The sequence below is a fragment of the Coregonus lavaretus genome, assembly GCF_964263955.1.
Source record: "Coregonus lavaretus genome assembly, chromosome: 6".
Taxonomy (NCBI): domain Eukaryota; kingdom Metazoa; phylum Chordata; class Actinopteri; order Salmoniformes; family Salmonidae; genus Coregonus; species Coregonus lavaretus.
This window is the reverse complement of record NC_139993.1, coordinates 3,256,748-3,277,906: the sequence shown is the minus strand read 5'-3', so window position 1 is coordinate 3,277,906 and position 21,159 is coordinate 3,256,748. Positions and strand designations below refer to the sequence as shown.

General features: G+C 40.0%; 1 long non-coding RNA gene across 1 annotated transcript; it reads right to left on the bottom strand.

Moving 5' to 3' along the window:
• Positions 1 to 800: 800 nt before the first annotated feature.
• On the bottom strand, positions 801 to 3,226 carry LOC311130750. Its single transcript, XR_014613392.1, has 3 exons — positions 3,160 to 3,226; positions 1,598 to 1,810; positions 801 to 1,304 (listed from the first exon to the last, which is right to left on the bottom strand). It is a non-coding gene; the product is annotated as an uncharacterized lncRNA (long non-coding RNA).
• Positions 3,227 to 21,159: the final 17,933 nt, after the last annotated feature.

Genomic DNA, 21,159 nt, shown 5'->3' with positions numbered 1-21,159 from the left:
ACGCACACCTGGTTCCCAATCCCCCTGATTAGTATGTGTATATATGTGCCCTCTGTTCCTCATTGTCCTTGTCGATTATTGTCCCATGTCCGTTGGTCTCGTGAGTACCATGTATTGTGGTCTTGTTGTTTACGGGTCTCGTCCCGTGTATTGTGTTGAGGTTACACCTCGCTCTTTGTTTGGGTTACATCCCTTTTGTATATATAGACGTGTTTGTGTTGGGAGGAGTAAATAAAACCCCTAATATGTATTCCTGCGCTTGTCTTCAAATCATTATACAACATGACAGACAAACACAGTTGGTTTCTGTTTTTCTAGTTGAGTAATATTGTTTTCTTGGCGATATTTAAGGTGATTAAAATTGACTGATGATCTCCAAGAAGGCAGAGAGATGGGGAGAGTGGAATGCTGTGACCCAAAAGGGTAGATTAGTTTGTATGGTTTCTTTCCAGAATTGTAGGTTTGGTGGACAGAGCCATGTGCTTGAAAGTAGTTGTCTGGTGTATTGTTCATTCATTATGATGCATTAATCTACTGTTTCTCAATCCTGGTCCTAGGGACCCAAACGGGTGCACATTTCAGTTTTTACCCTAGCACTAACACTTGATTCAACTAATCATCAAACCTTTAGTTGGGAAACACTGCATGCATCTAACATTCTAGATCACATGGTTTTTAAATCCAGTGTAATGAGGAAATGTGCAGATTTTTTTCTCTGCTATATATATTTGTGCTCCCTGTACGTGTCTTGCACCATCACCCTGTATGCTTGAAATAACATGACTACAACCTTAGAAATAAAACTTTGATTACAATCTTGTGTTGTTGACCTTTGTTAAAATTAGTATGAGTATGTAGGATATCTGGTGGCAACCCCAATCATGTAATGTAATCCCACACACACTCCTAACATCTTACAGAACACATTTTCTCAGTTTGGTAACATTTATTATTTGATCAAAAACCTACAGTGATTATATTGCTGATTTCGACCATACACTCAGCACTTTTTCACATATCTGTGATTTATTCCGTTTATTTGTAATCAATAATTTGTATGTAGTTTAATCTGTGTGTATTGTCACTTTCTACTTGGAAGCCAGTGAAATCGAGGTTCTGAGGAAGAGGGGTCTTCTTAAAGGTGTCTTCCAGGATAAGGATGGATTCGCCCTTGAGTTGACTCCCCTTGATGAGGTCACAGAGAGCCATCTTCTCTGCCTTGTAGTAGAGACCCACTCTGCCACCTGTTATGTTGGCTATGGTGATGCTGGGTGCGACAGTTTTTCTGGGAGTTTTTTGTTAAGCTAAGGGAACGAGAGAGAGAGAGTCATTGGACAGTGCTGAAATAAATGTGGTTGTCAGTATTAGAAGTTTGCTGAGAACACTGCTATGAGCAACAATAAACAATTTTCTATTTGTATCTATATTTACGCTGGTGCTGGAACTGAGCTGTGAAATGTAATTACTTTATGCTTTGAAATGTCTAATATCAATGTGTGTTATATTCCCATGTTGAATGGCCACAAAACAATAAAATATGAATGTATTTATTATTCATTCATATATAGATTCCCTCCCGCTGGATAGGGTTACATACCGGTATGACTGGGTTTATTGGTCTGGCTGCCAAAGGAAATATTGCCGCTCACAGCGCCTGATATGTTTTGGCCTGATATGGTTTGGCCTGATATGGATTGGCCTGATTTGTCTTGGCATGATATGTCTTGGCCTGGTTTTGTAGGACATTTGGCAACAGGTTTTTCTTTATTGCAGTCATTTTGGCTGTTGGTATGTGAAGCACAATCCATTGCTGCAACGATAGAGAAAAGAGAGGGGGAGAGAAAGAGGATAATTAAGGGTTAAGTTGATTAAATTCAGTGGTGGAAAAATTACCCAATTGTCTTGAGTAAAAGTAAAGAAACCTTAATAGAAAATGACTCAGTTCAAAGTCATCCAGTAAAATACTACTTGAGTAAAAGTATTTGGTTTTAAATATCCTGAAGTATCAAAAGTAAATGTAATTGCTCAAATATACGTATGTATCAAAAGTAAAATTCAATTCAAATTCCTCATATTAAGCAAACCAAATGGCACCATTTTGTTATTTTAATTTACAGATAGCCAGGGGCACACTCCAACACTCAGAAAACATTTACAAACGAAGCATGTGTGTTTATTGAGTCCGCCAGATCAGAGGGAGCAGGATGTTCTCTTGACAAGTGTATGAGTTTGACAATTTTCCTGTCCTGCTAAGCGTTCAAAATGTAGCTAGTACTTTTGGGTGTCAAGTAAAAGTTGTCAAAATAAATGAATAGTAAAGTACAGATAACCCAAAAAATGTCTTAAGTAGTACTTTAAAGTATTTTTACTTAAGTACTTTATACCACTGATTCAATTAAAGAATATTCCTCATCCAAACTGTCCACATAAAGCACAGATCTCGATAAGCAAAGTTTATCTCTGCAATTTATCATTATTTCTCACCATTGCACTAAGTGGCATTGCATGTATTTTGCGATGTCTTGGTCCTTATGCTAATTGTAAGTCTTTAAACGATTTGGCAGGGTTTATCACTTTGTGACTGTGGTAACTAGTGACGACCGTTAGAAAGCACTATTCGGTGTTTAAAATGAAAAGGCACCTGCAAAAAAAAATTGTTTATATACTTTGTTGTGCTGTTACATTTGTATCTTTGTTTCATGTCCAATGTGTTATATATCATTTGTGTTGTGTGAACCAAAGCTCTGCTTGTTAAGTAATATCGACCAATATCTTTCAACTCTGCCAAATGATCACTATTTCATAATAATAATAATATGCCATTTAACAGACGCTTTTATCCAAAGCGTCTTACAGTCATGCGTGCATACATTTTTCTTTGTGTATGGGTGGTCCCGGGGATCGAACCCACTACCTTGGCATTACAAGCGCCATGCTCTACCAGCTGAGCTACAGAGTAACTGTTCCAGCCATGAGACACACATCTGTTCAAGCTGCCAAATTGTATCTGGAGTTCAATATATTTTATTGTGTCGGAACCTAATACAGTTACTACATGATTCCATATGTGTTATTTCATCGTTTTGATGTCTTCCCTATTATTCTACAATGTAAAAAATAAAGAAAACCTAAAGCATGTATTTCAAATAATGTATTTACCTGTGTCTGTGTGTTCTTCCTCGGTGCAGTGGCGCGCTTGAAGGTTGTAGTAATCAGGTGTTCTAGTGCAGAGTGGAGAGATGTCTCTGCTTTTATAGGGTAGCGCTGACAGAGAGAGGAAGGGTGGGTGGGGAGTCCATTCCAGGTAAATGTTGCCCAATCCATTCCAGGTAAATGTTGATGTTCCAGAGAACTGAAGAGGAGGACTCAGTTCCAGAGAAGCTACGTGGGTGTCACAAGAGCAATACATTTAGATAAGTCAAGCACTAAAACGTATTTCATCTCAAAGGGCCATATCTTTAACTACCCACTGACAGGTAAATCACTGACAATCAATGGAGTTTGATGATCAGCCTAAGAATGAAAAAATTAGCAACCATGTGAGAGTCTCTGAGTTGCTATCTATGTGCAGTGGTTCACTTGCTTGTTAAAACTGATCTCAGATCAGCTGGAAGCCTGAAAATCTATGTGCATTGGTTCTCCTGATGCTGTCTCAGGTCCAGTTTGCGTTGGAAGAAGAGGCAGCGGGGTCAGTGGTAGGGCTGGTTGCCATTGTGCTGACAGCTGCTAGTGATGAGGTTGGAGCTCTGGCTGAAGGCTTTGCCACACACCTGGCATGCATGGAGCATCTTACCTGGGATAAGAGGGCAGAGGGGACATACTGTATTAAAGGGGAAGTTCACTATTTTTTACTAAGTTAAAGGGGCAGTGCAGTCAAAAATGGAATTTCAGCCTGTTTAGGTGGGATGGAGTTTTTGTCCCACAGTATGCCTGCACAATCTGATCTGATTATTCTGACCATTCATCTTCTATTTTCATGTGTCATCCTACGTTGAAAAGCGGGGTAGGCTCTAGAGCAGTGGTGTGAAACTTATTTTGCCCCATGGGCAGCATTCGGTCTTCAACGAGGTCCGGAGGGCAGCACTGAAAATGGGTTACATTTTAGTTTGGGGAATTTTCCATAATTCCTGACTGTCATTTTGGTGATTATTAGCAAGCTAGACACAATCAAGAAACTGTATGAATATACAGTGCATTTGGAAAGTATTCAGACAAGGACCCTTTTCCCCATTTTGTTACGTTACAGCCTTATTCTAAAATGGATGAAATTATTTTTCTTCCTCATCAATCTACACACAATACCCCACAATGACAAAGCGAAAACTGGTTTTTAGATATTTTTGCTAATGTATTACAAATAAAAAACATAAGTATTCAGACCCTTTTCTATGAGACTCGTAATTAAGCTCAGGTGCATACTGTTTCCGTTGATCATCCTTGAGATGTTTCTACAGCTTGGTTGGAGTCCACCTGTGGTACATTCAATTGATTGGACATTATTTGGAAAAGCACACACCAGTCTATATCTGTCTATATAAGGTCCCACAGGTGAGAGTGCAGAGCAAAAACCAAGCCATGAGGTCAAAGGAATTGTAAGTGGAGCTCCGAAACAGGATTGTGTCGAGGCACAGATCTGGGGAAGGGTACCAAAACATTTATGCAGCATTGAAGGTCCCCAAGAACACAGTGGCCTCCATCATTCTTAAATGGACGAAGTTTGGAACCACCAAGACTCTTCCTAGAGCTGGCCGCCCGGCCAAACTGAGCAATCGGGGGAGAAAGGCCTTGGTCAGGGAGGTGACCAAGAACCCGATGGTCACTCTGACAGACTTCTAGAGTTCCTCTTTGGAGGTGGGAGAACCTTCCAGAGGGACAACGATCTCTGCAGCACTCCACCAATTAGGCCTTAATGGTAGAGTGGCCAGACGATGATTCATTTAAGATTACACAGTGTCCACTGTGTAGAATTTCACGACAAGTGGCTTCGGGACAAAGTTGTAGTTCTAAAAACTTTTTTTGCTTTAACATTATGGGGTATTGTGTGTACTTTCCGAAGACACTGTATATGGGTCATTTTAACAATTAGGATTTGTCATCTTTAATGGTTCTGATAAATTAGACATTGTTGCGAACTGTTGGCATATAGGCCTTGATAAATGCACACATATTTGTTTATGGCCAGTAGTAGGGTTGGTTGCCACTGTGCTGAAGGCTGTGAGTGAAGAGGTTGGAGCTCTGGCTGAAGGCTTTGCCACACACCTGGCACGCATGGGGCTTCTCATCTGGGATAGAAAAACAGAGAGGACATACTGTATTAAAGGGGAAGTTCACTATTTTATAAGTTAAAGGGGCAGTGCAGTCAAATATGTGATTTTCCTTCCACATTATATTGTCACACTATGTCAAAATAAAAATAACCCTCTGAGATTGTGAAAATTAGGATAATGCCTTTTTAGTGGAGGAGCTTTCAGCCTCTTCAGGTGGGATGGAGTTTTTATCCCACAGTATAACATCACAATCTAATCTGATTTTTCTGATCAATTTTTATTTTTTTATTTTATTTCACCTTTATTTAACCAGGTAAGCCAGTTGAGAACAAGTTCTCATTTACAACTGCGACCTGGCCAAGATAAAGCAAAGCAATGCGATAAAAACAACAACACAGAGTTATATATGGGGTAAAACAAAACATAAAGTCAAAAATACAACAGAAAATATATATAGAGTGTGTGCAAATGTAGCAAGTTATGGAGGTAAGGCAATAAATAGGCTATAGTGCAAAATAATTACAATTAGTATTAACACTTGAATGATAGATGTGCAAGAGATTATGTGCAAATAGAGATACTGGGGTGCAAATGAGCTAAATAAATAACAATATAGGGATGAGGTAGTTGGGTGGGCTAATTTCGGATGGGCTGTGTACAGGTGAAGTGATCGGTAAGGTGCTCTGACAACTGATGCTTAAAGTCTCCAGCTTCAGAGATTTTTACAATTGCAATGATCAGTCATCTTCTATTTTAATATGTGTCCTCCTATGTTGAAGGTGTAAGCAGGGTAGGCTCTAGAGCCGTGGTGTCAAACTCATTATGCCCCAGGGGTAGCCTTCGGTCTTCAATGAGACATGGAGGGCCGCTCAGAAAATGGGTAAGATTGTAGTTTGGGGAATTTTCCATGATCCCTGACTGTCTAGATTTCATTTCGGTGATTATTAGCGAGCTAGACACAGTCAAGAAACTGTATGAATGTACATAGGTCCATTGTCATTTCTACACAGTTTTGATTTGTGTTTAGTCCTTTTAAAGTATATTGAGGCTCAGGGAAATAAATTAAACAAAATATTTGGAGTTATTGACATTTTCCAGGTATTTCCGCAGCGCTTAATGCCCTGCCAGGTTGACCCTCCGGCTGGACATTTTGACTGTGACCATGACAAAGACAAGATCTCTATTCCAATAGAATACATGTTGACTCACCTGTATGAATGAAGGTGTGTTTCTTCATCTCAAACTTCTGGGGAAATTAGTTTAGCAGGTGGGTGGATAGGGTACTTAAACACTTCCCACACACACCTTACAGTCAAACGTACGCTCCTGAAACACGAGAACACATCATACTATATAGGCTACATATTTTGTGGAACATTTTATTTAGTGGGTTTTCACATTGATTTCAATCACAGTTTCATGTGAAGTATAATAATATATTTATTTTTTACAAACACACCAAACAAAACAAACTAATATACAGTGTTGTGAAAAAGCATTTGCCCCCTTTCTGATTTTGTCTACTTTTGCATATTTTTTATACTGAATGTTATCTTTTTGATACTGAATGTTATCAGATCTTCAACCAAAACCTAATATTATATAAATGGAACCTGAGTTTACAAATAACAAAAAAAAGGTACAGTTATTTTATTTATTTTATTAACAAAGTTATGCAACACCCAATTCCCCTGTGTGAAAAAGTAATTGCCCCCTTACACTCAATGACTGGTTGCACTTTTATAGGGTAGCGCTGACAGAGAGAGTGAGGGTGGGTTGGGATCACCCTCAAACAATGTTCTACTTTTACCCCTATTGTAAGTTTTAAAAATAAACAAAACAAACATTTATCCTTATTGGAAGGCATTGTTTGCATTTTAGTCTACCCTAACAATGTTACTCTTAATATTTATTACCAATTTCTGTAGGATATTCACTTTCTGCTTCACACTCATTAAATGTCTATTATTTTGAGATGAATATGTAATGCGCTGAAATGATCAAATACATCGGCCAATTCAGAACGGGAGAGAGGGAGCTTCCTTTTTAAATGTAGCTGTCAACACTAGAGTTTGTTTCAGGGATCAACATTTCTTATAACTGGGCTAGCACTGCATATAAGTTTACTGTTATTGGAGTGTTCTGTCCATGATGAGTCTGGCTCCTGAAACAGGATAGACTGGGAAACAGTGTCAGACCCCCACTCCTCCTGGGGGAGTGGTTCAATTTGCCTGCTTACTGATTGGTTTAATATCCCATCGTTTGGGATATCAACTAAAACTCCACCTGGGGTACAATACATTGTAGCAATAAGTTTAGTTAACAAGTCTCTACCTAACAAGTTACACAGTTGGGTGGGTGAATACAGAAAATCATTTTCAACATTAATAGGTCCTATGGAATAGGACTTGGGTTTTGTTTCAAAATGTATTACCAGGTAACAGGAAATCCCATACGTGTTAGCACCTGTATCTACCAACATAGGAATTTCCTTCCCCTATATGTTTACCATAATATTTGGGGCAGATTGGTCTCCTTTAACATGAGGGCATTGCTGTATCAAAGATGTTGTTTCCCCTGAGGGGCGTCCCTATTGTGGCTGGTTACTATCAACCTTTGTACCCTTCAACTGCTGCTCCATATAATATATACAAATAAATAGTAATAGCAACTTGGATGGTAGAGGAAACACTAGGGTGGGATCAGTGGTAGCTGAAAGAAGTTGAGGTGTGGAGTCCAGTTTTCGTTGTAGGTTTGAATTTTGTCTTTGGTGGATGCTGTAATTTTTTCATTGTGATGTGGTCTGTGAGAAGGTTAACTCGTTGACAAAATAGACTGTTCGTTTCTGTTTTTGTAGTTGAGTAATATTGTTTTCTTGGCAATATTTAAGGCGATTAAAATGGACTGATGATCTCCGAGAAGGCAGAAGGATGGGGAGAGTGGAATGCTGTGACCCAAAAGGGTGGATTAGTTTGTGTATGGTTTCTTTCCAGAATTGTAGGGTGGGTGGACAGAGTTTCTCAGTCCTGGTCCAAGGGACCCAAAGGGGTGCACATTTTTGTTTTTGTCCTAGCACTAACACACTTGATTCAACTCATCATCACTCATGTGTGTTGGAAAACACTGCATTTACAGTGCATTCGGAAAGTATTCAGACCCCTTGACTTTTTCCACATTTTGTAACATTACAGCCTTATTCTAAAATGGATTAAATAGTTTTTTCCCTCATCAATTTACACACAATATCCCATAATGACAAAGCCATTTTTTGTTGTAATTGTTGCAAATGTATTACAACTAATAAACGGAAATATCAGATTTACATAAGTATTCAGACCCTTTACTCAGTACCTTGTTGAAACACCTTTGGCAGCAATTACAGTCTCGTATTCTTGGGTATGACGCTACAAGCTTGGCACACCTGTACTGGGGGAGTTTCTCCCTTTCTTCTCTGCAGATCCTCTCAAGCTCTGTCAGGTTTGATGGGGAGCGTCGCTGCACAGCTATTTTCAGGTCTCTACAGAAATGTTTGATCGGGTTCAAATTCAGGCTCTGGCTGGGCCACTCAAGGACATTCAGAGACTTGTCCCAAATACAGTGGGGAGAACAAGTATTCGATACACTGCCGATTTTGCAGGTTTTCCTACTTACAAAGCATGTAGAGGTCTGTAATCTTCAACTGGTACACTTCAACTGTGAGAGACGGAATCTAAAACAAAAATCCAGAAAATCACATTGTATGATTTTTAAGTAATTATTTTTCATTTTATTGCATGACATAAGTATTTGATACATCAGAAAAGCAGAACTTAATATTTGGTACAGAAACCTTTGTTTGCAATTACAGAGATCATACGTTTCCTGTAGGTCTTGACCAGGATTGCACACACTGCAGCAGGGATTTTGGCCCACTCCTCCTGTGGTATTATTTTATGTATCATGAAGGCAAGTGTAGGGAAAGGTCAAAGGTAAAATAATAATATTAGTAATAAGCATGGATATGTTGTAAAATTGAAAATCTATATGCCTTGGAGTGTTTATGGATTGAGAGCCAGTTGAATTCAGAGCAGAGATAATTATGTGTTTTTCATGAAAACTCCTGCAGCTGGTTTAGGAATGTCAATGACGTGATGGCTGTGGAGATAGAAGTAACAATGGAACTAGTGTTTGCATTTTTTTATGTTTATGACCTTATGACCTGACACATGGCCACATGCACATAATCTCAGGGGCTGAGAGGATGATGAATGATAAATGTTTTATAATGTATTATGAAATGATAATGGTGAAACAGAATGAACATGTTTGATATTTTATAATCCAGATATATGTTTAAATAATGAATATAGACATTAAGTATATGATGTGTTCTTTCAAAAGGGTTTTTTAAACTGTGGCCATGGGGTTGTATAGACATCTGGTTTGCATTTACATTAGTTTTTTAAGAAGGGGCTTTTGAGAAGGGGCCTAGGCACGCAGCCAATAGAATGATCGAATGAGAGGGTGGTACCGAACTAAAAAAAGTTAGGAATGTTTGTACATGTGGCTATAAAATTGAGCGCTTGGCGAAAAAGGGACAGTCTTTGTCTCTTTGGAAAAAGGCTCGGCTTTGTTTTTTAAATAAAGTCTAAATTCTTAAATTCACAGGCTCTGATGTCTTGAGAGATATTTTTGAGTTGATTATCTAGTCAAATGTTTCTACAACACTCCATACAGACCTTCTACAGATCCTTCAGGTTTCGGGGCTGTCGCTGGGCAATACGGACTTTCAGCTCCCTCCAAAGATATTCTATTGGGTTCAGGTCTGGAGACTGGCTTGGCCACTCCAGGACCTTGAGATGCTTCTTACGGAGCCACTCCTTAGTTGCCCTGGCTGTGTGTTTCGGGTCGTTGTCATGCTGGAAGACCCAGCCACGACCCATCTTCAATGCTCTTACTGAGGGAAGGAGGTTGTTGGCCAAGATCTTGCGATACATGGCCCCATCCATCCTCCCCTCAATACGGTGCATTCGTCCTGTCCCCTTTGCAGAAAAGCATCCCCAAAGAATGATGTTTCCACCTCCATGCTTCACGGTTGGGATGGTGTTCTTGGGGTTGTACTCATCCTTCTTTTTCCTCCAAACACGGCGAGTGGAGTTTAGACCAAAAAGCTCTATTTTTGTCTCATCAGACCACATGACCTTCTCCCATTCCTCCTCTGGATCATCCAGATGGTCATTGGCAAACGTCAGACGGGCCTGGACATGCGCTGGCTTGAGCAGGGGGACCTTGCGTGCGCTGCAGGATTTTAATCCATGATGGCATAGTGTGTTACTAATGGTTTTCTTTGAGACTGTGGTCCCAGCTCTCTTCAGGTCATTGACCAGGTCCTGCCGTGTAGTTCTGGGCTGATCCCTCACCTTCCTCATGATCATTGATGCCCCACGAGGTGAGATCTTGCATGGAGCCCCAGACCGAGGGTGATTGACCGTCATCTTGAACTTCTTCCATTTTCTAATAATTGCGCCAACAGTTGTTGCCTTCTCACCAAGCTGCTTGCCTATTGTCCTGTAGCCCATCCCAGCCTTGTGCAGGTCTACAATTGTATCCCTGATGTCCTTACACAGCTCTCTGGTCTTGGCAATTGTGGAAAGGTTGGAGTCTGTTTGATTGAGTGTGTGGACAGGTGTCTTTTATACAGGTAACGAGTTCAAACAGGTGCAGTTAATACAGGTAATGAGTGGAGAACAGGAGGGCTTCTTAAAGAAAAACTAACAGGTCTGTGAGAGCCGGAATTCTTACTGGTTGGTAGGTGATCAAATACTTATGTCATGCAATAAAATGCAAATTAATTACTTAAAAATCATACAATGTGATTTTCTGGATTTTTGTTTTAGATTCCGTCTCTCACAGTTGAAGTGTACCTATGATAAAAATTACAGACCTCTACATGCTTTGTAAGTAGGAAAATCTGCAAAATCGGCAGTGTATCAAATACTTGTTCTCCCCACTGTATATATATATACACTACCGGTCAAAAGTTTTAGAACACCTACTCATTCAAGGGTTTTTCTTGATTTTTACTATTTTCTACATTGTAGAAAAATAGTGAAGACAACCAAACTATGAAATAACACATATGGAATCATGTAGTAACCAACAAAGTGTTAAACAAATCAAAATATATTTTATATTTGAGATTCTTCAAATAGCCACCCTTTGCCTTGATGACAGCTTTGCACACTCATAAAATATATTTTCATTTGTTTAACACTTTTTTGGTTACTACTTGATTCCATATGTGTTATTTCATAGTTTTGATGTAGAAAATAGTAAAAATAAAGAAAAACCCGTGAATGAGTAGGTGTTCTAAAACTTTTGACCGGTAGTGTATATTCCCACATACTCCGGCAGGTAGCCACTAGCTCTTGTTTGCTGAATGTTAAATACAGCAGCCAATAGAACTCACGTGTAGTTTGAAAGAAGAATGAACGTGCGATGGCGGTTGGATATAGCAGTTATATATTCAGACCCTTAACCATTCATTCTTCGTGAAAGAGAAGTGAAATCCGTCTGCATCTAATTCTAGTCCTATATTATGCAAGCATGTCATTAGAATGATGAAGTTAAGGACAACTAAACATATTTAATTTAACTGTTGAAAACCAGGAAGGAATGAAGCAACAGTAGAGAGAGAAAGAGGAGGTAGGTTAAAACATTATGGGAAATATAATCAAATGTATATATATGATTCAGCCTACTAATTATAGAAATTTGCACTATTATATATTACAAATTTAAATCAAATTCACTAGCCTATAGCCTACCTGTATCTTTGTAGGCCACAGTGGGTGCACCAGAATTGCATGTTCTCTCCCAACTTTAGCATGATTTGAAGGAGGTGCATTATTCCAATCCATATAATACAGTGTAATACAATACAGTACAGTAATACAGTTCACACTCAAAAAGATTAGCCTACTGGAGCTTGTTTAATTTATTTACCCAAGAGAGCATATAGCTATCTACATCTAAAGGCTTTTATGTTTTTATTTCATGCATAATGTGCAGTAGTCTACAGTGGCTTGCGAAAGTATTCACCCCCCTTGGCATTTTTCCTATTTTGTTGCCTTACAACCTGGAATTAAAATGGATTTTTGGGGGGTTTGTATCATTTGATTTAAACAACATGTCTACCACTTTGAAGATGCAAAATATTTTTGGGGGTGAAACAACCAAGAAATAATAAAAAAAAACAGAAAACTTGAGCGTGCATAACTATTCACCCCCCCAAAGTCAATACTTTGTAGAGCCACCTTTTGCAGCAATTACAGCTGCAAGTCTCTTGGGGTATGTCTCTATAAGCTTGGCACATCTAGCCACTGGGATTTTTGTCCATTCTTCAAGGCAAAACTGCTCCAGCTCCTTCAACTTGGATGGGTTCCGCTGATGTACAGCAATCTTTAAGTCATACCACAGATTTTCAATTGGATTGAGATCTGGACTTTGACTAGGCCATTCCAAGACATTTAAGTGTTTCCCCTTAAACCACTCGAGTGTTGCTTTAGCAGTATGCTTAGGGTCATTGTCCTGCTGGAAGGTGAACCTACGTCCCAGTCTCAAATCTTTGGAAGACTGAAACAGGTTTCCCTCAAGAATTTCCCTGTATTTAGCGCCATCCATCATTCCTTCAATTCTGACCAGTTTCCCAGTCCCTGCCGATGATAAACATCCCACAGCATGATGCTGCCACCACCATGCTTCACTGTGGGGATGGTGTTCTCGGGTGATGAGAGGTGTTGGGTTTGCACCAGACATAGCGTTTTCCTTGATGGGCAAAAAGCTCAATTTTTGTCTCATCTGACCGGAGTACCTTCTTCCATATGTTTGGGGAGTCTCCCACATGCCTTTTGGCGAACACCAAACGTGTTTGCTTATTATTTTCTTTAAGCAATGGCTTTTTCTGGCCACTCTTCCGTAAAGCCCAGCTCTGTGGAGTGTACGGCTTAAAGTGGTCCTATGGAAAGATACGCCAATCTCCGCTGTGGAGCTATGATGCTCCTTGAGGGTTATCTTTGGTCTCTTTGTTGCCTCTCTGATTAATGCCCTCCTTGCCTGGTCCGTGAGTTTTGGTGGGCGGCCCTCTCTTGGCAGGTTTGTTGTGGTGCCATATTCTTTCCATTTTTTTATAATGGATTTAATAGTGCTCCATGGGATGTTCAAAGTTTCAGATATTTTTTTATAACCCAACCCTGATCTGTACTTCTCCACAACTTTGTCCCTGACCTGTTTGGAGAGCTCCTTGGTCTTCATGGTGCCGCTTGCTTGGTGGTGCCCCTTGTTTAGTGGTGTTGCAGACTCTGGGGCCTTTCAGAACAGGTGTATACAGTGGGGGAAAAAAGTATTTAGTCAGCCACCAATTGTGCAAGTTCTCCCACTTAAAAAGATGACTGGCTAGGCCACTCCAGGACCTTGAAATGCTTCTTACGAAGCCACTCCTTCGTTGCCCGGGCGGTGTGTTTGGGATCATTGTCATGCTGAAAGACCCAGCCACGTTTCATCTTCAATGCCCTTGCTGATGGAAGGAGGTTTTCACTCAAAATCTCACGATACATGGCCCCATTCATTCTTTCCTTTACACGGATCAGTCGTCCTGGTCCCTTTGCAGAAAAACAGCCCCAAAGCATGATGTTTCCACCCCCATGCTTCACAGTAGGTATGGTGTTCTTTGGATGCAACTCAGCATTATTTGTCCTCCAAACACGACGAGTTGAGTTTTTATCAAAAAGTTAAATTTTGTTTTCATCTGACCATATGACATTCTCCCAATCCTCTTCTGGATCATCCAAATGCACTCTAGCAAACTTCAGACGGGCCTGGACATGTACTGGCTTAAGCAGGGGGACACGTCTGGCACTGCAGGATTTGAGTCCCTGGCGGCGTAGTGTGTTACTGATGGTAGGCTTTGTTACTTTGGTCCCAGCTCTCTGCAGGTCATTCACTAGATCCCCCCGTGTGGTTCTGGGGTTTTTTCTCACCGTTCTTGTGATCATTTTGACCCCACGGGGTGAGATCTTGCGTGGAGCCCCAGATCGAGGGAGATTATCAGTGGTCTTGTATGTCTTCCATTTCCTAATAATTGCTCCCACAGTTGATTTCTTCAAACCAAGCTGCTTACCTATTGCAGATTCAGTCTTCCCAGCCTGGTGCAGGTCTACAATTTTGTTTCTGGTGTCCTTTGACAGCTCTTTGGTCTTGGCCATAGTGGAGTTTGGAGTGTGACTGTTTGAGGTTGTGGAAAGGTGTCTTTTATACTGATAACAAGTTCAAACAGGTGCCATTAATACAGGTAACGAGTGGAGGAAAGAGGAGCCTCTTAAAGAAGAAGTTACAGGTCTGTGAGAGCCAGAAATCTTGCTTGTTTGTAGGTGACCAAATACTTATTTTCCACCATAATTTGCAAATTAATTAATTAAAAATCCTACAATGTGATTTTCTGGATTTTTTTTCCTCAATTTGTCTGTCATAGTTGACGTGTACCTATGATGAAAATTACAGGCCTCTCTCATCTTTTTAAGTGGGAGAACTTGCACAATTGGTGGCTGACTAAATACTTTTTTCCCCCACTTTATATACTGAGATCATGTGACAGATCATGTGACACTTAGATTGCACACAGGTGCACTTTATTTAACTAATTATCTGACTTCTGAAGGTAATTGGTTGCACCATATCTTTTTTAGAGGCTTCATAGCAAAGTGGGTGAATACAGATGCACGTACCACTTTTCCGTTATTTTTTTTAAATAATTTTTTGAAACAAGTTATTTTTTTCATTTCACTTCACCAATTTGGACTATTTTGTGTATGTCCATTACATGAAATCCAGATAAAAATCCATTTAAATTACAGGTTGTAATGCAACAAAATAGGACAAACGCCAAGGGGGATGAATACTTTTGCAAGGCACTGTATATATCATATATGTATTGGATAACGGCACAATCATTTGGGCTTTTTTGGGCTTGAGATCATAAAATGTCTTTAAGGTATGGCTCATTAGGCTCAGGTAGCATCAGCCTTGAATTTTTGATCAAATCTATAAGCAAATCCAGACATACAGTAGTTCTATTTACATGCTTTATAAGCTTTTGAATTACACTTCCGGTTTAGGCGGGAAATATGGGGTTACACGGGAGAAAGGTGTTTTATTCTCGGGATGGAACATCTGAAAAAACATTCAACCCTAGCCACTACTACTCCCAAATTCGTTTTTATATTTTAGTTTTGTTTCTAATGTGACCGTGATGAAGATAAGATCCCTATTCCCATGGAATACATATTGACTCACCTGTGTGAATGAAGGTGTGTTTTTTCATATCAGATTTCTAGCTAAATCTTTTTCCACAGTATTGACAGGGGTAGGGCAAGATCAAGTGTATATTACAGGAGGGTGGATAGTGCTGAGATGCGCTTGAACAAGTGTTTTTCTTTCTTTATGTTTATTTTATTTTATACAGAGTATGTCCACTTCACCATCGGACCATTTCATTGGTAAACTACATGGTAATGTAAAAGTTGCGATCAATACGTGATATGGTACATTTATCGTAGTTTGGTTGTAGCCCAGAGAGGTTAGAAAAATTATCTATATCCTCTATGGGATCCAGAATGTGGATTTAAGAGGAAAGTTGAGTCATCAGCATACAATGACACCTTTGTTTTTAAATGCTTGAACATTTTCCCACACACCTTACAACCAAATGTTTGCTCCTGAAACACATGAGAACACAGCATACTATACAGGCCATATATTTTGTGTAACATTTTATTTATTGGGTTTCCACATTCATTTCAATCACAGTTTCATGTTAAGTTAATCTTTTCATAATTTTATTTTTTACAATTACACAAAACAAAACAAACGAATATAGGTCATATAGTATAGGCTATATAGTCATGAATAAGATTTACTGTGGTGTGTTTTCCTGTTTATAGTTTATTACTGGCATCAAAACCTTAATAAACAGTCCTGGTGATAATGCACAATATCACATATTTCAGGTTGGGGTCAATGCCATTTTGATGACTTTTATAGGGTAGCGCTGACAGAGAGAGAGGGGGGATTCTCAGGCAATGTCACGACTTCCTCCGAGGCAGCCTCCTCTCCTTGTTCGGGCAGGCTTCGGCGTTCGTCGTCACCGGCCTTCTAGCCACTGCCGCTCCTCATCTAATCATTCCATTTGTTTTGTCTTGTTTATTACACACACCTGGTTCATATCCCCTCATCAGTACCTGTATAAGTGTTCCCTCTGACCCCTTGTCTTTGTGTGTGATTGTTTATTGTGGAGGAGAGAGATGCACGTTGGAGCTCCTTTTATTTTGTATCACCGGGAATATTCCCTGTGTGCCTTGTATTTTCCAGTGCACCTGTTTTGCGCGCTGGAGTGTTTTGATGCATTTCTGCGTAACTCTGTGGAACAGAATAAATCCTGTTATTCTGTGATTTACCCTTCTGCGCCTGAATCGTTCAAAATCACCTCATCACAGCCCACCACAGGTATTTAAATCCAGGTAAATGTTTCCGAGAATGAAAATGATGATTCATTTCCATAGAATTCCAAAGAACCTACGTGGGCATTGCACACTGATTAACTTTGTTTATTTCAAAGTGACTTCTTTAAAACCACCCACACAGGTACATCATTAAAGAGTTTGATCACCTAAATAAAAAACTGTTAATTCATAATATGAGTACTGTTGTTATCCAAATCTGAAAGTGGATAACATAAACATGTTTGTAATACACACCTAAAGCGATACTATTGTAATATCTACTGAGCAAAAAGTTAGAGTTCATATAAGGAAATCAGTCAATTGAAATAAATTCATTAGGCTCTAATCTATGGATTTCACATGACTTGGCAGGGGCGCAGCCATGGGTCGGCCTGGTAGGGCATATGCCCAGCCACTAGGGAGCCAGGCCCGGTCACTGGGGAGCCAGGCCCAGCCAATCCTGCAGGTGAAGAAGCCGGATGTGGAGGTCCTGGGCTGGCGTGGTTACACGTGGTCTGAGATTGTGAGGCCAGTTGGACGTACTGCCAAATTCTCTAAAATGACGTTGGAGGCGGCTTATGGTAGAGAAATTAATATGAAATTATCTGGAAACAGCTCTTGTGGACATTTCTGCAGTCAGCATGCCAAATGCATGTTTCTTCAAAACTTGAGACATCTGTGGCATTGTGTTGCGTGACAAAACAGCACCTTTTAGAGTGGCCTTTTATTGTCCCAAGTACAAGGTGCACCTGTGTAATGATCATGCTGTTTAAACCACACCTGTCAGGTGGATAGATTATCTTGACAAATGATCAAATGCTCACTAACAGGGACATAAACAAATTTGTGCACAAAATTTGAGAGTAATAAGCCTTTTGTTCGTATGGAACATTTCTGAGATCTTATATTTCAGCTCATGAAACATGGGACCAGCACTTTACATGTTGCGTTTATATTTTTGTTCAGTGTAAATTGGATTGGAGTGTTTCTAAGGTGTTTTAGACATATTTTCAGATATGACCGTAGGATGACACTGAAAAAACACATGTATGTAGGCAAAGTGTATATTCGGGATTCGACTACAGTCAAGGTTAATGTTTGTTAGAATTTTGAGTGGAGCATCCATCCCTTCATCCATCCCCAGCTTCTATTCAACTTGTGCAGTGGTGCCCCTTATAATGAAAAAATTAACTGGGGTCAGCTGTGATCATGTGATGGTCACATGAGTGGCGCAGTGGTCTAAGGCACTGCATCGCAGTGCTGACTGTGCCACTAGAGATCCTGGTTCGAATCCAGGCTCTGTCGCAGCCGGCCGCGACCGGGAGACTCATGGGCGGCGCACAATTGGCCCAGCGTCGTCCAGGGTAGGGGAGGGAATGGCCAGCAGGGATGTAGCTCAGTTGATAGAGCATGGCGTTTGCAACGCCAGGGTTGTGGGTTCGATTCCCACGGGGGGCCAGTATAAAAAAATATATATATGTATTCACTAACTGTAAGTCGCTCTGGATAAGAGCGTCTGCTAAATGACTAAAATGTAAATGGTCTCTGAGTTGCTATGTATGTACAGCGGTTCTCCCGATTTTTGGAAACTGAGCTCAGATCAACTCTTAGCCAGGGTCTTAGCCTGAAGGTCTATGTGTAGCCGGCGCGGTCTGCTCGTTGCCGACTACTGCGTTGTGTTCCGGTGCCCTGAAGACAAGACATTGGCGTACTTGAAGGCACTTTATTGTGTACAACTCTCTCAATCTGTTCAACATCAAGGAGAGAAAATGTTCAAAACTCTACCCTCGACCAGAATCCGCCTCTCTCAGTCGAGTAGAATGCAGACTGAGTATAATCACATTCAAAAATCCAAGGAATAAAATACAACATAATTGGAAAATAAACATAGCATCTGTTGTATATCTTATGTATGTGTCATATTGCATGTTATCTCTGCCAAAAACTCTGAGCTTTTAGCCTTTACATTAATACTGTGCAACATGACATAAACCATCTTTCAAATAGGTAATACATACAGTAATATGCACGAAGCAACATGTAATCCTTCACATTTGAGCTTTTCAGTGCCATTAAACACTAATCAATACATGAAAACATTTTAAATGAACACATATTTTTAACCTGATATAGGGAATACATACCTGTTCAACATCAAGGAGAGAAAATGTTCAAAACTCTACCCTCGACCAGAATCCGCCTAACATAAAGAAAACAACTGAAACGTGGGCTTCAACACAAGAGGATAGAATGACGATTGCTAACTTACAGCTAAACAAAACACGAGGTTAGCTAAGTTAGCAATTTCTCAAACTCTCAAAAATAGCTAAATTCACGACACAGCTTGATTAAATGTACGTACACTCATCATATAATATACATACAAGTTACTATGTGCACTGAAACGTTTTAGTTTTAACAGGTATATCAAGTTTATATCACACCGAAGTGAACACATACCTCTCTCAGTCGAGGAGAATGCAGACTGAGAAAAGCATGAGACAACTCCGCATATAACCAAACCAACACTCTAGAGGGCGCACTTACACAACTAACTCTCCCAATATCTGTAAACTACACGAAATGCTGAACAATACAATATTTTGGTGAAATCAACTCACAAAATAAAATAAAAAATAGAAAATGAAAGGTTTCAAAAATCTGTAATTCTTTGACCTGTTACATATGCACAGTGGTTCTCCTGGTGCTGTCTCAGGTCCAGTTTGCGCTGGAAGCCGTAGAGGCAGCGAGGGCAGCGGTTGGGCTGGTTGCTACTGTGCTGATGGCTGTGGGTGATGACGTTGGAGCTCTGGCTGAAGGCTTTGCCACACTGAGGCACACATGGGGGGATGGCAGGGCAGAGGGGACATACTGTATTAAAGGGGAAGTTCACTCTTTTATAACAAGGTTAGCAGTTCCTCACCCTGAAAGTAGTCTATGGACCATATATATATATATATATACAGTGGGGAGAACAAGTATTTGATACATTGCCGATTTTGCAGGTTTTCCTACTTACAAAGCATGTAGTGGTCTGTAATTTTTATCATAGGTACACTTCAACTGTGAGAGACGGAATCTAAAACAAAAATCCAGAAAATCACATTGTATGATTTTTAAGTAATTAATTTGCATTTGCAAAATCCTCCCAACGTGTTTTCTCTCTTTTTATTGGCTCAATGTCATTAACCTTGCAAGGGGAGTGTGCTGGAGTATTCAAAACAAGGGTGGTAATAATTTTTACCATAATATATATATTTTTTTTTTTCTTACTTGTTAAACAAAACCTCTTTAACTGAACAATTGTATTAGTTTAAAAGAATACAATTTCCCCCAAAAAATTGCATTCAATATAGCTCAGTATTCTTTGCTAACCTTTTTCAAGAGTACCAATAATTATGAACCTGACTGTACAACATCTATCAACAATCAAACGTTGTACCTTTCAACTGCTGCTCCATATAATGTATACAAATGAATAGTAATAGCAACTTGGGTGGTAGAGGAAACACTAGGGTGGGATCAGCTCAGCGGTGGAGTTGAGGAGTGGGGTCCAGTTTTCGTTGAAGGATTGAATTTAGTCTTTGGTGGATGCTGTAATTTTTTCCATTGTGATGTGGTCTGTGAGAAGGTTAATCTGTTGACAATGTCACGGATCCCCCCGGTACTGCCGCTCATTCCGTTCACCAGTTCCGGAGGTCTACGTCATTGGCTTTCTAGGCGTCACTGACATGGATCGTTACCACCAACCCCGGTCTATCTTGTCTCATTACGCACACCTGGTTCCCATTCCCCATGATTAGTATGTGTATATATGTGCCCTCTGTTCCCCATTGTCCTTGTCGATTATTGTCCCATGTCCGTTGGTCTCGTGAGTACCATGTATTGTGGTCTTGTTGTTTACGGGTCTCGTCCCGTGTATTGTGTTGAGGTTACACCTCGCTCTTTGTTTGGGTTACATCCGTTTTGTATACATAGACGTGTTTGTGTTGGGAGGAATAAATAAAACCCCTAATATGTATTCCTGCGCTTGTCTTCAAATCATAATACAACATGACAGACAAACACAGTTGTTTTCTGTTTTTCTAGTTGAGTAATATTGTTTTCTTGGCGATATTTAAGGTGATTAAAATTGACTGATGATCTCCAAGAAGGCAGAGAGATGGGGAGAGTGGAATGCTGTGACCCAAAAGGGTGGATTAGTTTGTATGGTTTCTTTCCAGAATTGTAGGGTTGGTGGACAGAGCCATGTGCTTGAAAGTAGTTGTCTGGTGTATTGTTCATTCATTATGATGCATTAATCTACTGTTTCTCAATCCTGGTCCTAGGGACCCAAACGGGTGCACATTTCAGTTTTT